Below are 20,426 nucleotides of genomic sequence, written 5' to 3'. Positions count from 1 at the left end.
GGTAGAGACAACATATGAAACTCTTAGAAAAGTAATTCCTTTGGAAGAATTTAAGATTCAGTTCCTTCAGTAGTGAGAACTCATGTGGAGGAACAGAGGGTTAAAACATTAAGGTAAGCGGGGACATAGCCGATGATTATGAGTTAATTCATAGATCTAAAGCTTTTTTTCATCGCCCTTTTAAATCAGAGAAGGCTAGAAAGTGGGAAAGTGAAAGGAAGGTAGGTAGTCAGGTAAGAGGAGTAGTTGGAAATTCCCAGGAAGTTGGAAATTCCTAGACTAAAAAGGAAGGTGCTGAGTAGGAGCAATACTCAATTTTTTTTTACAAGATATAGTTTACCAAAAGAAATACAATCAGATTCAAACTTCATGTCACAGCTGTTTAAGGAAGTAATGAACAGTTTGGGGATAATACAGTTTAAATCAACGGCTTGCCATCCTGAATCACAAGGGGCTTTGGAAAGACGGCATCAAACTTTAAAGCCCAAGATGAGGGCTTATAGTCAAGATTATCCACAGGATTGGGATAGGGGAATTCTATTCTTTTATTTGCTATGAGGGATGCTCCTATTGCATCAACTGTATAGTCCTTTTGAATTAATTTATGGTCATGAGGGAAGGGGACCACTAAAGTTAATTCATGAGAAATTGTTGGGTCAAAATTCAGAAACTATTCTCCTGGATTATGTATCAAACTTCAGAGAAAGATTGAACAGAGCATGTGAGTTAGCTAGGGAACATTGAAAGATATCTCTGCAAGTGATGAAGGTGAAGGCAGATAGGAGAGCCACAGCTTGTAGTTTTGTTGCTGGGGAAAAAGTGTTAGTTTTGTTACCAGTACTGGGTGAATCATTAAAGGCAAGGTTTAGCGGGCCTTCCAGGATTGAAAAGAAACTGGGTGAAGTAAATGATGTAATAAGTACTCCAGATAGAAGAAAGAAACAGAGGGTGTGTCATGTAAAAAAAAACTTAAAAAGTACTTTGACAGGGAAGAGGACCAAAAGGAAGTATTATTGGTGGTAGATAAGGAGAAAGAGGTAGAAATGAAGGATTCTGAATAATGAGGGGCACTTAAAAATTTAAATAGATGATTGAGTTACCTTCCAGACAAGTGTCAAAGTGATTTGGAGAAGCTATTACAGTCACACAAATAAGTGTGGAAATAAGCCACATCATAAACAGCTTCCTGTGAACCAAAATAGTGCATGCCAGCAGACTCAAAAGCAGGAGAGAGAGTGCTCACAGTTGTGTCGAGAGAGGGATGATGTGATGCAGGATCCTCATGTGATTGTTCGCTGCTGACCTCACCGTCGCGGCAGACACGGTCCAGGTCCTCACCATTCAGCATGATGGCACACTCCTCAAAGTGAATGAACAGCCCAATGTGGGTCACTCCACCCCCAGCCTGGACCTCTCCCTGCTGCTGTGAGCCAGCTTCTCCTGCATGAAAACAGTTGGAGAGAGTGTGAGTAGGACACATAGCACAGCATGAAATGTTTGTACGGAGAGCGGAGCCATGGACAGGATGAAGACACAAACTCGAGAGGATAGGGGCCTGATGGAGATGTGAGGGTTTGTGTGAGATTAGTGATGTTGTCTCTTGAGGTGTGATATCCCTGTGGATGTGTGAAGGGTTTGTGAGTGTGTGAGTTGAGAGTGACGGGAAGAGTGACTTACCCTGGCAGAACAGATGAGGCCATTCATCCTCTTTCTGCACTGGTTGGCTGTCCTCTGTTGCCAGGCATTGACACTGACCAACAGTATCACCGCCTCTCATGCTGGATTCTGACATTGCTTGCTGGCCTTTGCCCAGTTTGGGGGTAGAGGACATCGCAGCGGGCCTCCACTGCATCCAGTGGGCGCTCAAGGGAGGCATCGCTAAATCTGGGGGCAGCATGTTTCCTCCCTTTGGCAGCCATCAGTTCTCAGCATCTTCCCATTGCAATCAGTGGGTAAAATGTTGTTTTTCCCATCCACTACTGCACTTAGCACAAACCTGGAACAATTCTGCCCTTAGTCACCCTCATTCAAATCTGTTTATGTCATCTCCAATGTACAGAAAAAAATTGTCAGTTTCTCAAGACATTTAGTCTTATCTTGATTAATACCCAGCTACACTTGGAATTAGAACTGTATTTATTGTCCTCCCATTTGAGGTAATTGACAGGTTAATGTGTCGGTTTCTCTTTTTGTGCTAGAAATGCCTGCTGTGAAAGGGGGAGAGATGAGAATCTGAAAAGGACATATGGCCACATTCAAGTTTTTTGCAGCTAGAGCCTGGATATTCCTGTCAGAGAGTAGGCCACACCTGATTATGCAAGGAGAAAGATCCATACATAGAAAAGTGATACCTCTTGTACACAGGTGAGTAATTCCAGTTTAGGGCCTGGCTGAAAGCTGCAGTAAGGAATAGGCCATTTGTTATCTTCCCTGTCTGATTTTCCCTTCTATTGCCTGGTTTCTGCAACCTCCAAAAGTAAAGATCAAGATTCCTCATCCATAATAAAGTGAGACCACAAGGCCATCCTGCCCCCATTCTCCTCATTATCTGGTTCTTTCACTCTACTCATTTTCTTTACTTTCTGCTTTTCATCTCTATTTCTCCTCTTCCCTCTTCAGGCAATGTAAACCTCAAGAAATATTCAGTTATCTTCAAGAATACAATCTTCACCTTAAAAGCACGTGTTCAGACTCAGAATCGGCACTATACTGGCAGCACACATCCAAACTGGGAGGCCTAAGGTCTGCCCAAGTTGGGCCTTGAACCTCAATTCAATAAGTTTAGCCAGGTTCCAGAAGCAACTCGCTCATTACAGAAAACTAATTTCAGGCCACTTGCCTTCAGGGCCTTACTTCTGTTCCTCCTGAAATAAAACTAAACATGCCTCATGCCAGCTGTGTACTAGTCCACATTAGTTTCTAGGAAACCTGGTGGAGCAGCTAGGCCAAAGTGCTTATCTTCAGCACGGTGCAATTTCCCTAATGTATTCAAAAATCGGCATAGGCCTCCCATTGTGATGTGCAATCGCCTGAGGTCAATATGGTGCTGGACATTTTTCAGGTGTTCTTGGGAGGCAGAGCATAACACTGGTCATTTTCTCCCTCATTTTTCATCCAGAAATGGGTATAACAATCATGAATTTCTACTCCATTTCTATTCATACTGGAGTCCAGCACCTGTATGTTCTGCAAGAGGAACCTAAGAGCTTGTCAGATTCCTGTAATTGTTCTATTTATAAGTTATTTCTATTGCTGGATGGTATATTTAAAAAAAATAATGACATTTTTTCTTTCGAGTAACAGACACTGATTTTTGGAACCTAGGACAATGAGGCAATAATTTCCCTAAGATGTAATGCATTCTAAACTACCCACCCTTGCTACATACGAACAAACAAACAAAGAGCATTTCAGCCCCTCGAACCTGCTCTGCCATGTAATAAGATCTGACCTGAGCCGACCTGATAGTAACCTGAAATCTGCATCCTGCCTACCCCGATAACCTATTGTCCCCTTGCTTACCAAGAATCTATCCACCTCTGCCTTAAAAATATTCAGACTTTGCTTCCATCACCTTTTCAGGAAGAGAGTTCCAAAGACTCACAACCTTAAGAGAAAAAAATTCCCCTCATCTCTGTTTTAAATGGACAACCTTTTATTTTTAAACAGTGACCCCTAGTTCTAGATTCTTCCACAAGAGGAAACATCCTCTCCACATCCACCCTGTCAAGTGCACTCAAGATTTTATATTTTCAATCACGTGGCTTCTTACTCTTCTAAACTCCAGCGGTTACATGCCTAGTCTGTTCAACCTTTCGTCATAAGACAACCCGCCCTTTCCAGGTATTAGTCTGGTAAATCTTCTCTGCACTGCTTCCAACGCATTTACATCCTTACTTAAATAAGGGGGCCAATACTGTACACAGTACTCCAAATGTGATCTCTCTAGTGCCCTGTACAACTGAAACATAACCTTTCTGCTTTTGTAGTCAATTCCCCTCGCAATAAATGATAATGTTCTATTAGCTTTCCTAATTACCTGCTGTACCTGCATACTAGCCTTTTGTGATTCATGCACCAGGACACCCAGGTCCCTCTGAATCACAGAGCTCTGCAATCTCTGACCATTTAGATGATATGCTTCTCTTTTGTTCTTCCTGCCAAAATGGACAATTTCACATTTTCCCACATTATATTCCGTTTGCCAGACCTTTGTCCACTCACAACCTATCTATATCTTTTTGTAGCCTCATTATGTCTTCTTCACAACTTACTTTCCTACCTATCTTTCTGTCATCAGCAAATTTGGCAACTATCCCTTCAATGCCTTCATCCAAGTAATTTATATAAATTGTACATAGTTGAGGTCCCAGCACTGATCCTTGTGGCACACCACTCGTTACATCTTGCCAACCTGAAAAATACACATTTATGCCTACTCTCTGCTTCCTGTTAGCCAGCCAATCTTCTATCCATGCCAATATGTTACTCCCTATACCATGAGCTTTTACTTTCCAAAATAACCTTTGATGTGGCCCTTTATCAAATGCCTTCTGGCATCCACAGCACATGTTACATCCTCAAAGAGCTCCAATAAGTTGGTTAAACATAATTTCCCTTTACAAAACCATGTTGACTCTGCCTGGTGACCTTGAGCTTATCCAAATTTTTAAAAATTTGTTCATGGGATGTGGGCATTGCTGGCTAGGCCAGCATTTATTGCCCATCCCTAATTGCCCTTGTTCAAAGGGCATTTACAAGTCAACCACATCACTGTGGGTCTGGAGGTAAGGACAGCAGATTTCCTTCCCTAAAGGACATTAGTGAACCAGATGTGTTTTTAATGACATCAGTTTGATGGTCATCATCAGACTTGTAATCCCAGATTTTTATTGAATTCAAGTTTCACCACTGCCATGGTGGGATTCAAAGCCGGTTCCCCAGAATATTACCCTGGCTCTCTGAAATACTAGTCAGTAACAATACCACTATGCCACCACCTCCCTAAAGTGCCTTGTTATAACTTCTTTAATAATAGCTTCTAATATTTCCCCTATGACAGATGTTAAGTTAACTGACCCTAGTTTCCTGCTTTCTGTCATTTTGAATAATGGAGTTACATTTGCTATCTTCAAATCTAATGGGACCTCCCCCGAATCTAGGGAGTTTTGGAAAATTAAAACCAATGCATCATCTATCTCACTAGTCACTTCTTTTAAGACCCGAGGATGAAGTGCATCAGGACCCGAACTCTTGTCAGCCCACAGCTGCAACAATTTACTCAGTACCACTTACTTCTCTGGTGACTGTAATTTTCCTGACTTCCTTCCCCATTTTCATTTCCTGGTTTATAGCTGCTTCTGGGATGTTACTTATTCCTCTGTAGTGAAAACTGATGTGAAATATCTTCAATTTATCTGCTTTCTCCTTGTTTCCATTATCAATTCTCCAGAGTCACTTCCTATTGGTTAACTCATTTCTTTTTTAAATATTTATTAAAACCTTTACTATCTGTTTTTATATTTCTAGCTAGCTTTATCTCATACTCTAATTTTTCCCTCCTTATGAGTCTTTTAGTCATTTTTTGCTGTTCCTTGTATTCTGTCCAATCTTCTGGTCTTTCACTTATCTTTGCACAACTATATGCTTTTTCTTTAAGTTTGATACTAACTTTAACTTTTCTAGCTAACCACAGATGGTGTGCCCATCCCTTGGATTTTTTCTTACTTGTTGGAATGTGTCTATTCTGAGCATTCTGAAATACCCCCTTAAATATTAGCTACTGCATCTTTATTGACCTATCCCTTAACCTAATTTGCCAATTTACTTTACTCAGCTTTCATGCCTTCATAATTGCCATTATTTAAGTTTAAAAGCATAGTTTCAGACCCATTCCTCTACCCCTCAAACTGAATGTAAAATAATGGTCCTTGCTACTTAGGAGCGCCTTCGCTATGAGATCGTTAATTACTTGCATCTCATTACACAATACCAGGCACCGCATAGCTTGCTCTCTGGCTGGTTCCAGAACATGTTGTTCTAAGAAACTATTCCAAAAACATTCAATGTACTCCTCATCTAGGATATCTTTGCCCACCTGACTTTTCTAGTCTATATGTAATTGAAAATCTTCCATAATTATTCTGACAAGCTCCAATTATTGCTCCCTTTATGCTCAACCCTACCATGTGGTTACTGTTAGGGGGCCTATATGCAACTCCCGCAAGTTACTTCTTGCCTTTACCATTTCTCATCTCTACCCAAACCATTTCCACATCCTGGTTTCCTGAACTTAGGTCATCCCTTTTTATTGTGCTAATACCACTATTAACTAACAGAGCCACCCCCCCGCCTTTTCCTCGCTTCCTGTCCTTCCTAAATATCCTGTGCCATTCAATATTCAGGTCCCAATCCATGCCATCCTGCAGCCATGTCTCTATGGCTATCAAATCATAATTATTTATTTCTATGTGTGCTTTAAGTTCATCTTCAGAATTTCTTTCTGACTTTATACATTTAATTTGATCAGGAAACATGTCACTGCACTTTATTCAAGGATGCAGGCACTGATTCAAACCTGGTAGAATCTAAAACAAACTATGGGCAAGAACACTAGAATAACCAAGAGCAGAACAAATGAAAATGTCTAGATTTAATCTTTTCAAAAGGCAAGACACATAAACAGTTCTTTAGCAAATACAATTTAATATTTTCATTTGTGAAAACAAATGGCCAAAGTACAATGTGTGCTTCAGTGCCTCTGTATAATCAGGTAATCCACTTTTAACTTTATCTTACTGCTCTTGATGTGCTATGCGTAATTTGGACTTTAAACCTATTTTGCTCCTTTAACAACCACTGTTAAAGCTACAATTGGTTATACAAATTACTAAAACCAGATTAGATTTGTGTTGCTGTGGGAATTCACAATGTAATATATAAATAACCTTGCTGCTTCATGGAACAAAAAGATAAATAATTAATGGTGTACATGATGACATATTGATAAACAAAGTTTCAGTTCTCAGATAAAGATTTACAATGAAATGGGTGCATTCTGCACATTGTAGTTCATTTATACCTATATCTCAAAATAATAAATATTTTTAGCTAGCACTTTTCATATCCTCAGGGTATCTCAATATGTCTCTGTCAATTAATGACTTTAAAACTGGAGCCATTTTTGTTATATAGGCCAGTTCACATTAGGACACCAGAAGAGGTGGAGGAAGCAAGCTCTGCTCTTTGAAATGGGGCCAATTTTTCCCTTGGAATATATCTGACTTAACTTTTTATATAAAAGACAATGGCTGGGATTTTCCGGCCCTGTCGCAGATGGGACCCACCGTGGGCAAGGCAGATCCCCAGCCAGAAGTCCATTGACTTGCAGTGGGACCAGAAGATCGTGGCGGTGGGCAGGTGTGGAAAATCCCGCCCAACAACTCCAAGGATTCAGTGCTGCCTGAGATGCTGAAACGCTAGCCTAGATGCACAGTGCAGCTTGAAGAAAAGCCTACTGACATTGGCAAAAGTTATACTGAGGCAGCTCTAAAGCACTTGTACAGCTTGCAACATTCTTAACTTTTACAAAGCTTCTGGCAGTGCACTTTTTTCTTCATGATAAGGAGCAACAACAGGATCAAAAAGAGTGGTACTTATGAGGAGACCAAGAAACAAACAAGATGTGTTCTTAAGGGTCTCGGGTGTCATTGATAGCATCTGCATCTACCTGAGGGCTCCTTTAAATGATCCCAAGGCCTTCATGAATCACAAGGGCTTGAAATCTATTAATATATGACTGATATGTGATAATCAGCAAAGGCCTCTGTACGCATTGTTGGCAGCTGCCATGATGTTTTTAATATATTGACAATATTTCATTTCCTCCAATTGTTCCCCCTCACAACACTTAAGAGGCTGCCTGCCTGAGAACAGGGGCTATCCCTTTCACATTCTGCTAATGGTTCCTCTATTGATCCCATGTTTGACAACTAAACAGCACTAGAATCAGATCCAAGGCTTAACACGAGCACCAACAGAATAGACCATTTGAGTCCTTGAGTAATGATTCTACTACCTGGACAAGTCAAGTGGCTTTTTCAAATACAGCGTACAAAGAGAACCTCATATGATTGTGGTTTACTGAGACTTCATGGCCTAAGATCAGGTCAATAGGTAATTGTACCAAAGAGTGCCAGTAAACACAAGTATGAAATTATTTTTGTGGGAGTGTTCCTCCTGGTCCCACTTAAATAAATAGCACAGAGCCCAGCTCAATGGAGTACTGATGGATGGAGTACTGACTTAACTCTGGGAATTTGATGAGTGAGGGAATTCGGTGCAGTGAGGGGGAAGGTACTGTTCTAGTATTTGACAAAACAAGAATGGTCCAAGAGAGAGAGCAGCACACATTGAGGTCTGAGAGCTGCAGTCCAGAGGCATTAATTAGGTAAGTAGTTAGGTGATAAGTTGGTGAATTTTAAGGTATCTTTTTTTCTAAACTAGGGCAGCAGTTTAAACTAGGACTGGGCAAATATTAAATTATAGCTTAACTAGTTAAACTACTTGATGCAACTACACATAATCATCAAATAAAGGATGTTATTAATTAAATAAGTCTAATCTAAGATATGGCAGAGCAGGTTGTGTATTTGGATAGCAGAATATGGGAGTTTACAGATGGTGAGACTGTACCCGAGCAAACACATCTGCAGGAGGTGTCTCCATCTCAAATCTCTCTGGCTCAGTCATTGAACTGAAGTGTAAGTTGTAGAGACTCCAACACATAAGGGACGGAGAGGAGTGTCTGGATAGTTTTATCCAGAACACAGTCACAGCCCAGGGGAAAACATAAGTTCAGGAATGAAGATTGCAAGGACGGACACCACAATGCAGACCAAGGCACCGTGGCTCAGAAGGCTGCCCAGGGGAGGAGGGGGGAAGGGAAGAATAGAAATTTTGTAGTAATAGGGGACTCTACAATTAGGATAGATAGCATCCCCTGAAGCCAAGATCAAGAGTTCTGAAGGGTGTTACCTACTTGGTGCCAGGGTAAGGGATTTTCATGGAGGCTGGAGAGGAACTTGGAAAGGGAGGGGGTAAATCCAGCTGTTGTGGTCCATGTTGGAAGGTGGAGGAGGTCCTGCTAAGCGTATCAGGAGTTAGGGCTCTAAATTAAAAAGCATTACCTCATAATCTCTGGATCACTGCCCAAGACATATGTAAATTGGCATAGGAACAGACAGAACAAAAGAAATAGTATGTGGCTAAAGAACTAGTATGGAAAAGAGGCAAACCTTTTCATGGGATGCTGGCACCTGTTGTGGGACAGAAAGGCACTATATGGATGGGACAGGCTCCACCTGAACTGGGATGGGATCCGTATCCTGGTGGAAAGGATAGATAAGGAGGTGGCAAAGGCTTTAAACTAGTAAGGGGTTGGGGGGGAGGGGGGGTGGTGGGATCTACAAGAAATGTAAGCAGCCTAAGTGTAAACAAAACAGGGCAGGAAGCATAGGAAAGAACAAAATAAGGGAGGATCATTGAAGGCATGGGAATAATTAGAATTATAGGATGGGAATCTAAAAAGGTGATTAAAGATAAAGTGAGAGGAGATGTTATTAAAATGAGTTAAAATGTCTGTACAGCAATAAAAAAAGGGGAGCTAGGGACAATTATACATTGGGAGGAAGCAGAAATAGTTAGGATTACTGAGACATGGTTACAGAAAAATCAGCCATGAATGAAACTCTGCAGAGGATAAAATATTTAGAAAAGACAGAGAGAGAAAATGGGGAGGTGGGGTAGCTGTACTTATTAAGTAAAACATAATTTCAGTAGAAAAAAGAAATGCAGCTATCAGCAAGACAATGATAGAATCCTAGTGGATAAAGATAAAAATAATAAAGCATCCATCATGCTAATAAGTGTTGTCTGCAGACCACCTAATAGCAGAACGAATGTTGATAAAAAATATGGAGACACATTAGTGAGTTGAATAAAGACACAGAATAATAATCACGGGGAATTTCAGCTACCATGATATTAATTGGATTGACGAGCTAGGTAAAGAAGAAATGGGAATGGGGTTCCTGCAATGTGTACAGGATGCCTTTCTAACTCAATATGCGGATGACACAAATATTGGCCGGGTGGTTAACAGTGAGGTTGAGTGTCTTGGGCTACAGGAAGATATAGATGGGATGGTCAAATGGGCAGATAAGTGACAGATGGAATTTAACCCTGAAAATTGTGAGGTGATACACTTTGGAAGGAGTAATTTGACAAGGACATATTCAATGAACGGCATGACACTAGGAAGTTCTGAGGAACAAAGGGACCCTGATGTGTGTGTCCATAGATCTCTGAAGGCGGAGGGACATGTTAGTGGGGTGGTGAAAAAGGCATATGGGCACTTGCCTTTACCAATCGAGGCATAGATTACAAAAGTTGGGAGGTCATGTTGGAGTTGTATAGAACCTTGGTGAGGCCACAGCTGGAGTACTGTGTGCAGTTCTGGTTGCCACATTGTAGGAAGGATGTGATTGTACTGGAGGGGGTGCAGAAGAGATTCACCAGGATGTTGCCTGGAATGAAACATTTAAGTTATGAAGAGAGGTTGAATAGACTTGAGTTTTTTTCATTGGAGCAGAGAAGACTGATGGGCAACCTGATCGAGGTGTACAAAGTTATGAGGGGTATGGACAGGATGGATAGGGAGCAACTGTCCCCCTTAGTTGAAGGGTCAATCACCAGGGGATATAAGTTCAAGTTGAGGGGCAGGGGGTTTAGGGGGGTTTAGGAGGAAAAACTTTTTTACCCAGAGGGTGGTGACAGTCTGGAATGCGCTGCCTGGGAGGGTGGTGGAGGTGGGTTGCCTCACATCCTTTAAAAAGTACCTGGATGAGCACTTGGCATGTCATAACATTCAAGGCTATGGGCCAAGTGCTGGTAAATGGGATTAGGTAGGCAGGTCATGTGTTTCTCACCTGTCGGTGCAGACTCAAAAGGCCGAAGGGCCTCTTCTGCACAGTGTGATTCTGTGATTCTGTGAAGTCCAAAAAGGGAAAATTCGCTATTGAATCTAGAAATGGGAAATGAACCAGAGCAAATAAAAGAAGTAAAAGTAGGGAAATATCTAGACAATAGCGAGCATGATATAATATGCTTTAAATTATGATAGAGATGGACATAAATATGATGAAAACCAAGATGATAGATTGGAGAAAAGTTAAGCTTGAGGGGGAGAGACTAGAATTTAGGAAAATAAAATAGGCAACTCTATTGGCAAAATCAATGCAGAATACTAATGGAAAACATTTGAAACAGTGTTCAACAGAGTGTAGGAAAAGTGTATTCTGCTAAAAGGAAAGAACAAACTAAACATTAATGGGAATTCGTAGATGAGCAAAGATCTAAGGAAACAATTGATGGTTAGGAAAGAGGGATATATTATTTATGCAGAGGTCAAAGGAGCGCAGAGTAAAAGAAAATCTGAGGAGGTTGGGAGAGAAGTAAAAAAAATTAGGAAGGCAAAGAGGAAGTATGAAATTAAATAATGAAGGAACCATGAAACAAAATAGAAAAATATTTTACAGACAACATCAATTGAAAAAAAAGGCTATGATGGGAACAGGACCATTATCGGATAGACAGGATAATGCTACTGGTGACGATAGAGAGATGGCAGGAACTGGAGAGGGTGCAGAGAAGATTTACAAAGATGATTCCAGAAAAGCGTGGACATGCATATCAGGAAAGGATATTGAATTAAGGATGCTGTGGGGTGACCTAAAGGAGGTGTTTAAAATTGTGAAAGGTGTTTAAAATTGGAAGAGCATAGAGGCCATCAATATAAGATAGTCACTAAGTAATTCAATAGGGAATTCAGAAGGAAATTCTTCACCTAAAGAGAGGTGAGAATGTGGAACTCGCTACCAGAGGGAGTGGTTGAAGTAAATAGTATAAGGGCTGAATTTTAGGTTCCTCCACTGGCGGGTTTGAAAGTGAGGTGAGCTTGTAAAATCCAGTGTGATGGCCTTCCTGCCACATATTCTGCACAGGCAGCGCGCACTTGGGCCCATTAAGGCCCTTAAGTAGCCAATCCCTCAGCCGGTATTTTTACCAGTGCAGAGAGAGGCCTATGGCATGCTTTAACTGCAGCTGCTGATGTCAGACAAGGGCGGGGCCTTCCTTTGCGGGTCCCCACGGATTATCAGAGGTAAACCTCCCTCAAGGTCAAGCTCCCTTTAATCCTCCCCCATCCCCTTGAACCAGGCAACCCACCCCTCACCACTCTCGCTGAGACACCAGACCCTGGACTTACTTTGGTTCCTCACATGGAGACTGCCTGTAATCCCAGCAGAGAACACCACTCCCTGGCTGGTGTTGTAGAGTTGCCAACCATCCAATTGGCCAGCAGCTCTCTAAGGCGGGAATTCTTCCCGAAATAGGGGCGGAGGTCTCACTTTAAAGTAATTAATGTTGCTCCCAGCAGTTAATTGTTGCAGAGTAGCCATCGGGATTGTGAGCAGGCTCCCCTTGACTTTTTAGCCGGTTGGGGGGATGCAGGGACTACAGTGCCACATAAAATTTAGTCCCAGATGTATCTTAGAGGAAACTAGGCAAGCATAAGAGGGAGACAGGAATAGATGGTTACGATGATAGATTTAGTTGAAAAAAGATGAGAGGAAACTCAAATGGAGCATAAACATTGGCATGGACTTGTTGGGTTAAATGGCCTATTCTGAGCCATATATCTTATAAATGTGAGGAATCCAGGCCACTGTAGCACCACAACCACCACCCTTTCCTTGCACAGTTTCCTTGCTGGCAGGTGGCAACAGTTGATAATGACAAGTCTTAATCACATGAACTGTGCCAAGAATCCCATTTCATAGAATGGTTACAACAAAGAAAGAGGTCATTCAGTCCATGTTTTATAAAATATTATATGAACCCGGTGGGAATTAACAGAAATAAGCATGTGGTGCCCTGTGGCAAACTCAAAACACAACGGTAGCCATCCACATAAACTACAAAGACCCTAGGCCGCAATGCCTGAGCTCCAGGGCAGTGTAACTGGAGGGTACCCTAAAGTTGTGCTGGAGAACCCTCCCCCCAGAAGTTCACAGATAAGGATTGCATAGCAATTACCCAGGAAGTGTAAACTTCCTTTGGGCAATTGTCCTGCACTGGGAACCATCCAAAAGTGTGAATGGAATCGCAAACTTCAGATGGTTCAGATTGTGTTACATCAATAGTTACACATAAAAAGTTAGAAGAATTAAAACCACTTCTGGCTTCTGCATAGCTATTGTACAGACCCACATGGACCCCTCCCCACCACCCCCCATAATAGGACTTTCCCCCCAACCACTGGACTTCCCCCATAGGACTGCCCCCAGCCTCTGACTATCCCCCGTCAACTTCCCAACCTCCCCCCACTGACTGCCCGACATTCCCCCACTGCCTGCCCGACATTCCCCCACTGTGGTAATCAAGGTTTTATCTGATGTGTAATGTACCTTTAAGAAGAATGTTATAAAGGAAGATCACATGATCTTAGTGTCCAATAGTAGAGTAGTGTGGGCTATCTCTGTGTTAGTAGTGTACAGATAGAGTTTGAAGTGAAAGCACATGTTTAGTTGCTGCTGAGTACCCTTGTAAATAAACTAAGAGTCTCTACCTAAGAAATATCTGCTGATTAACTCTATCAATAGTACCATCTCGGTCACCACTCACAACAAGCGTGCGACAAGGATCCACGCGATCCAACGCCCATCTGCTTGACCTTCCCCCACCAACTGACCGACAATTCCCACCGACAGCCTGACACCCCCCGACTCTCCAACCTTCTCCCGCCGACTGCCTGACACATCCCCACCGAATGCCTGAACTTCACAACCCCAACTGCCCGACGCTACCACCTGACTGGCCAATCCCCCCCCAATTTCTGATTCATCCCTTGACTGATGCACTCCCCGCTAAGCTCTGCCTCTGCCACCAATTGGATGAACACTGAACCCCAATCAGTGCCGTAAAAAGGGGAGCACGTGGCCTCCTTGCATCCGACTCTGAAGCCTTCGACAGAAGACCCCAGGAGTGCACTGCCCTGCACAGTTCTTGCCCAGCCTGAGTCGGAAGTTCGGGCAAGGCAGGATCGAGAAGGCTTGAAAGTAAAAACGTAGGAGCGAAGTGGAAATCCGACTCTGATTGCCACTCCATGGAAGTTCTGGTCCTATTTGCTTCCCAGACAGTGTATCAACAATCTTTCTTCCCAAGGACAATCCCACAATAGAACAAGCAGCCAAAGGAAATTGTCATAGCCCCATCACAAGAAATCTTCAGACGAACGTATGAATTAGGAGCATGAGTAGGCCACTCAGCCCCTCGAGCCTGCTCTGCCACTTAATAACATCATAGCTGATCTGAATGGAACCTCAACTCCAACATTCTCACCTACCCCCAATAACCTTTCACCCCCTTGCTTATCAAGGATCTATTTACATCTGCCTTAAAAATATTCAAAGATTCTGCTTTCTATTGCCTTTTAAGGAAGAATTCCAAAGAATCACAGACCCCTGAGAGAAAACATTTCTCCTCATCTCTGTCTTAAATGGGGGACCCCTTTTTTTTAAACAGTGACCCCTAGTTCTAGTTCCTCGCACAAGAGGAAGTATCCTCTCCACATCCACCCTGTCAAGACCCCTCAGGATCTTATATGTTTCAATCAAGTTGCCTCTTACTCTTCTAAACTCCAACGGATGCAAGCCTAGTATGTCCAACCTTTCCTCATTAAACAACCCGCCCATTCCAGTTATTAGTCTGGTAAACTTTCTCTGAGCTGCTTCCAACACATTTACATCCTTCTTTAAATAAGGAGGTCAATACTGTACATAGTGCTCCAGATATGTCTCATTAATGCCCTGTATAACTGAAGCATAACCTTGCTACTTTTGCATTCAATTCCCTTTACAATAAACAATAACATTCTATTAGCTTTTCTAATTACTTGCTGTACCTGCATACTAATGTTTTGCAATTCATGCACTAAGACACCCAGATCCCTTAGCATCTCAGAGCTCTGCAACCACTTACCATATAGATAATATGCTTATTTTTTTTTATTTTTCCTGCCAAAACAGGCAATTTCATATCCGCCCACATTATGCTCCATTTGCCAGATCTTTGCCCACTCACCTAATCTAGTTATATCCCTTTGTAGTCTCCTTATGTCCTACTCACAACTTACTTTCCTACCTCTCTTTGTATCATCAGCAAATTAAGCATTCATACCTTTGGTCCTTTCATCCAAGTAATTTATGTAAATTTTAAAAAGTTGAGGCCCCAGCACTGATCCACTCATTACATCTCCTCGATTATTTCCATTTCTAAGTTTTTCATAATCAGGGCCACCGTATCAGTGGGTCATGTCTGGTTTAGCTAGCGCTATCCATATATTTGTTGGGGGAAACACTGATGTTAGTCTGTGACACCGACACAACCAAAGCAGAAGCAGAAGCCTGTATTGGCTCTCTGAAGGAGCAATTCACCTCTTGCCACTCCGCTGCCTTTTTCCCCGTAGCCCTGCAATTTGTTTCTTTTCAGGTAATGATCTAATTCCCTTTTAAAAGCCTCAACTGACCCTGCCACCACCACACTCTTGGGCAGTGCATTCCAGATCCTAACCACTCGCTGCGTGAAAAAGTTTTTCCTTATTGCTTCTTTTGCCAATCACGTTAAACCTGTGCCCTCTGGTTCTTGATCACTCTGCCAGTGGGAACATTTTTTTCCCTATCTACACTGTCCAGGCCCCTCATGATATTGAATACCTCTATCAAATCTCCTCTCAGCTTCCTCTTCTTCAAGGAAAACAGTCCTAACTTCTCCAGTCTTTCTACATAACTGAAGTTCCACATTCCTGGAACCATTCTTGTGAATCTTTTCTGCACCCTCTCTAATGCCTTCACATCTTTCCTAAAATGTAGTGTCCAGAGCTGCACACAATAATACCAGTTGAGGTTTGAAATTGTGCCCTATACACCAAGGTCCATTTCATTAATAAATATCAGAAAGAGCAGGAGTCCTAACATTGATCCTTGGAAAACTCCACTTTAAAGCTTCCTCCAGTCCGAAAACACCATTTATCACTACTCTTTGTTTCCTGTCACTTAGCCAATTTCATACCCATGATGCTACTGTCCCTTTTATTCTAAAAGCACTAATTTTGCACACAAGTCTGTTGTGCGGCACTTTATGAAATGCCTTTCAGAAGTCCTTGTACACCACATCGACAGAGTTATCAATGCTCACCATTTGGTTCCCTGCAGCTTTATGGTATAAATAACAGGGCCTCAAAATCACAAAGTCTGCTGTATGAAGGATACGGGCGATCGGCAGGTGCACTTTGCTGTTTTATTGCTTCAAAGTCAAAAATCAACCAGCTTGACCTAAACAGAAGTGTGTTCACTGTAGTTTCCATCTGTCTAGCATCCTTGCAGATCTGGCACAGGTTTTGACCTCTGCCCTAAAATCATCACTCATCAAAATGAAATGTAGTCAATCTTTGACAAAGGCAAAGAAATCTGCAGTTGAATCTGATAGATCCGGCTATGAAAGTCATTAACCGCTTGGACCCCTATTTACTTTCCCATAAGTGACGTTGTGAAGCTGTCATTGGAGAACATGTCTGTCCTGAGCTGGTGGCTTTTATGTTCATTAATACTGGGAGAAATTTTATGGAACCCACAAAAGTTGGAAATGTGGAGTGCTTAATGAGGTGGGGTGTGAAATCTCAATTTCCCGATGGTTGGTTGAGATGTAGAGATAGCAACATGTTTGCAATTTGTTGAGACTCATGCTGATCTGTCATACATTTACATGCCATGAATACTCATGAGTGTAAAACTCTTTTTAAGAAAGTCCTACTACGTTCAAGATAAAGTACATAAGAATCATGTGGCACATGGTTCACATTTGTTTAAAGGTGGCATGCACCAGTTGGCTTTGTGCAGTTGTAAGGTCAGTGATTTTCCTTGTTTAACTCTACAGCACAAGGGATGGGAGCAGGAGAATGACAGCTTGTACTGGGGCTCGGGACTGGCAAGGCTGAGTCAGTGATCAGGGTGTTGGGGTGGTTGTGGTGTTGGGGGCATGGAGGAGTGGAAGGGGGCTTCGGGAGAGGACAAATAGTGAGGTTGGAGGAGTGAAGTGGGAAGGGCCTGGCTCCCTGGGTTTGGTGGGGAGGGTGGATAACATCTGTTCCAGTGACTTTGAGGGAGCTGACCACCAAACAAAATATCTTGTCGTGGCTTGACAATTTGTGATGCCCGAATATCCTTGGTGCAATCGTTGTTGTATATCCAGTCTCAGAACTCTCGGAACGACCACTCTCTCATCATTGATAAGTAAATCATCAACCTCACTGAGGTGCCCTCTCAGTTCATAGTACTGTCTGAGAATGGGATTGTGTGGTATGTATGCTTGGCCATCCTTTGATGAAGTACTCTGACTTGGGCACATTTTACATCAGATTTCTGTGCACCTCTGATTTCATTCAGTTGCTGAGTTGTTGCTGGTACAGCTGTGGTTGTTGTCGATGCAGGAAAGTGTAAAAGGCCTTACAGAATGACCTTGAGCAGCCCTGGGCCTAGGGGCCTGTCTTCAGACTGTAGCACCTTGGCAGGGGTACTAGGAGTCTGGCCTGGATGGCTGAAAGGCAACAATAAGGACATTGTCAGAGTGGCAGTGATAGATCATGAATGCTGCCACCCTGGATCCACGGTGTCACTGTCACTCTCATAATGTGGGACTTTAGCACTCCTCACCATCTGCTGGAACACAGGTTGCTAGACCACTGTGAGAACCTGCATATCCTATCAAACTCTGAGATCCGCATCCATGATGGCAGCTGTCTGTGCTTGGGTGGCAGCAGTTTGAGATTGGGTGGCTGCAGCTAGGGATCTCATGATATCTCAGAGGCAAAGGGGTACGTTTTTGTTTTCATCCCAGGGAATGAAAAAATACAGAACTAAGTGCATTAATTTCGGATGTGTATTGCTGGTACATGAAGCCCTTCACCAGGAACACTAGTGATGAAAGTTTATCTCACGATTTTTAAGTTATCAGCCGAAGCGTTTATTGTTTCAAATTAATCCCACGTTATAACATAATCCATGATTTTAAATAAAAAGGGATAGATGAAGATAGGCTTTCCTATATAAAATTTGAACACAGAGAGATTCAAGGATCACAAAGTAAAATCTAAATTTAAACCGAGTTCTATACTTTTAGAATTATTAATTTATGCAAGACTGCCATCTAGTGCAGAGACTCAACTGAAGCATTCAAAATGGGATTGTATATCGCAATGTCAATTAATATGGCAGGGATACAAAATCAATTTGATAAGAGCTCTGTTATCCAAAATGACAATGGGCTAAAAAGTTGGATTCGGGCCATTTTTGGATGTGGGATTGTGATACCTAATTTCTCCGCTCCCAGCCAAGTTGAGGCAGGCAGCAGAAAACATCATGCTGTGGCTCATCAACATGGGGCTGAATTTTCTCCCCGTTGGGGAGGTTGTGTGGGGGTGGACGGGAGAGTGCACAAACCTGATCGCGCTCCAGCTTGGGTCAGCGCCGCCATTTTACATGGGTGGGTCAATTAAGGCCAGCCCAGCGTGACGCTTGCTCGGAAGTGCTGAGTGCTTCCTTTTCGGAAGGGTGGGGGTGGATTTCCTGAGTTGGGGCTTGCACTCTTTCGCGCATGTGCGTGAAGAGAGCAGGAATCTCCCTGAGGTACAGAGGTGCCTCAGGGAGATCAGTTTAAGGTTTTAAAATTTAAATAAAGGAAAAAAGAAATTAAAAACATGTCCCCTCATGTGACAGTGTCACATTGAGCTGGGACATATCAATGAATCTTTTTAATAATTTTTATTGATGAGGTTTCATGAAAAATGCAAAGGCCGCCTGGTCTATTCACCCGCCCACCAACCTTAAGGTCGGACAGGCAGCTCATTTAACTATTTTAATTAGTTTTTAACAGGCCTTTGGCAGTTCAGCGGGCGTGCAGCCGAGCCTTCTACGCGCCCGCCGAACTGACAATCTAAATGACACGTGGTTATGTCGGGACACCCGCTCGACGTCACCGCGCGTCATTTTACGCTTCAGCGAGTGGGCCCCGCCCCTGCTCACCGACCGGAAAATTCTTCCCATGATTACAGCGCAGTACAAAATGTGCTGCTGACTGGCTGTAGGCTCTGCGGTGGGCTCAGGATCATGATGCACGGTAAGCATGATGTACAACTAGCTTGCACATCTTAAAGGCAGCCTGCCCCTCTTAAAGGCAGTGTGCATTCAGGCTACAGCAGCTATTGCAACTTTTTCAGAAAGGCTATGCTGGAAGGAAGAAGACTGCAAATGGAGCAAGAGACCAGAGAGAGGGTTCCCAGCTTCTTTAATGCACCACTAAAATTTCTATTGCAGGAGACTGAGAAGAGGAGAGAGGTGCCGTTTCCTCAGGGGCCAGGAGGACGTCAAGGAACACCCCTGAAGAGATTAGGAACAAGTAGCAATGGTGGTTAATTCTTACTGCAGTATTGGAAAAAAATCAATGACTTCATGCAGGTGGTCAAGGTTGGTGAATGCAGCTTCAAATGACAATTTCTACCCAATGCTCCACAGCCCCATCACTACCCATCAACAATTAGGGCTTATACCTAACATTCAGGTACTCCGCCCTACCCTCACACACTTATCAATTCTGCCAGCCTCACACCCACCTCTCACAGCCTCCACATACTTCCAGCTATTCAACTTTGGCAGTCCATTACCCCCACACATTGCAATACACTCAGACATTTTTCCTCTCCCTTGCAGGACAAGGTTGCAACTAATAGGAGGGAACAGCAAGGGCAGGCATGCCTGAATATTCTAAGCCCTTTTGGTGAGACAATGTCATAAGAACATTCAGGATGACGTCCAGCTGATTATTAGGATGGCTGAGATGCCACCTTAAGCAATTGTGGCTGTCCTCTCTCAGAATGACAGCATTCATGCTCCAGCCACAGCCACACTGCCAATGCCCTTACTGTTGCTTTTCAGCCAGCCAGCCCATACTGCTGCCATCCAGAGTGAATAGCTCAGTTTTTAATAAATTATTGAACTTTTTGCTAGATGGAGCTGTAATAGAATGATCTTTTCATAGCTTCTTTCATTTCAGGATTTTGGCCGAGGGGACACTGTGTTGGATGGGAGGGTGGGAAATTGTGGATAAAAGTTGATGAGGGGATGAGATTTTAGGGAAACTAGAATTTAAGTAGCCAGTCATGGACAATCCTTCTTGAGTGAAAGAGTCCAGGATGCTTTCTCCCTTCCTCTTCCTTCTCCTCCTGAGATGCCCCCCTGGTGGCAAGGGCTGCACCA

Source organism: Carcharodon carcharias, chromosome 4, assembly GCF_017639515.1.
Source record: "Carcharodon carcharias isolate sCarCar2 chromosome 4, sCarCar2.pri, whole genome shotgun sequence".
NCBI classification, from domain to species: Eukaryota; Metazoa; Chordata; class Chondrichthyes; order Lamniformes; family Lamnidae; genus Carcharodon; species Carcharodon carcharias.
The sequence above is the reverse complement of the archived record's forward strand: the minus strand, read 5'-3'. Positions refer to the sequence as shown.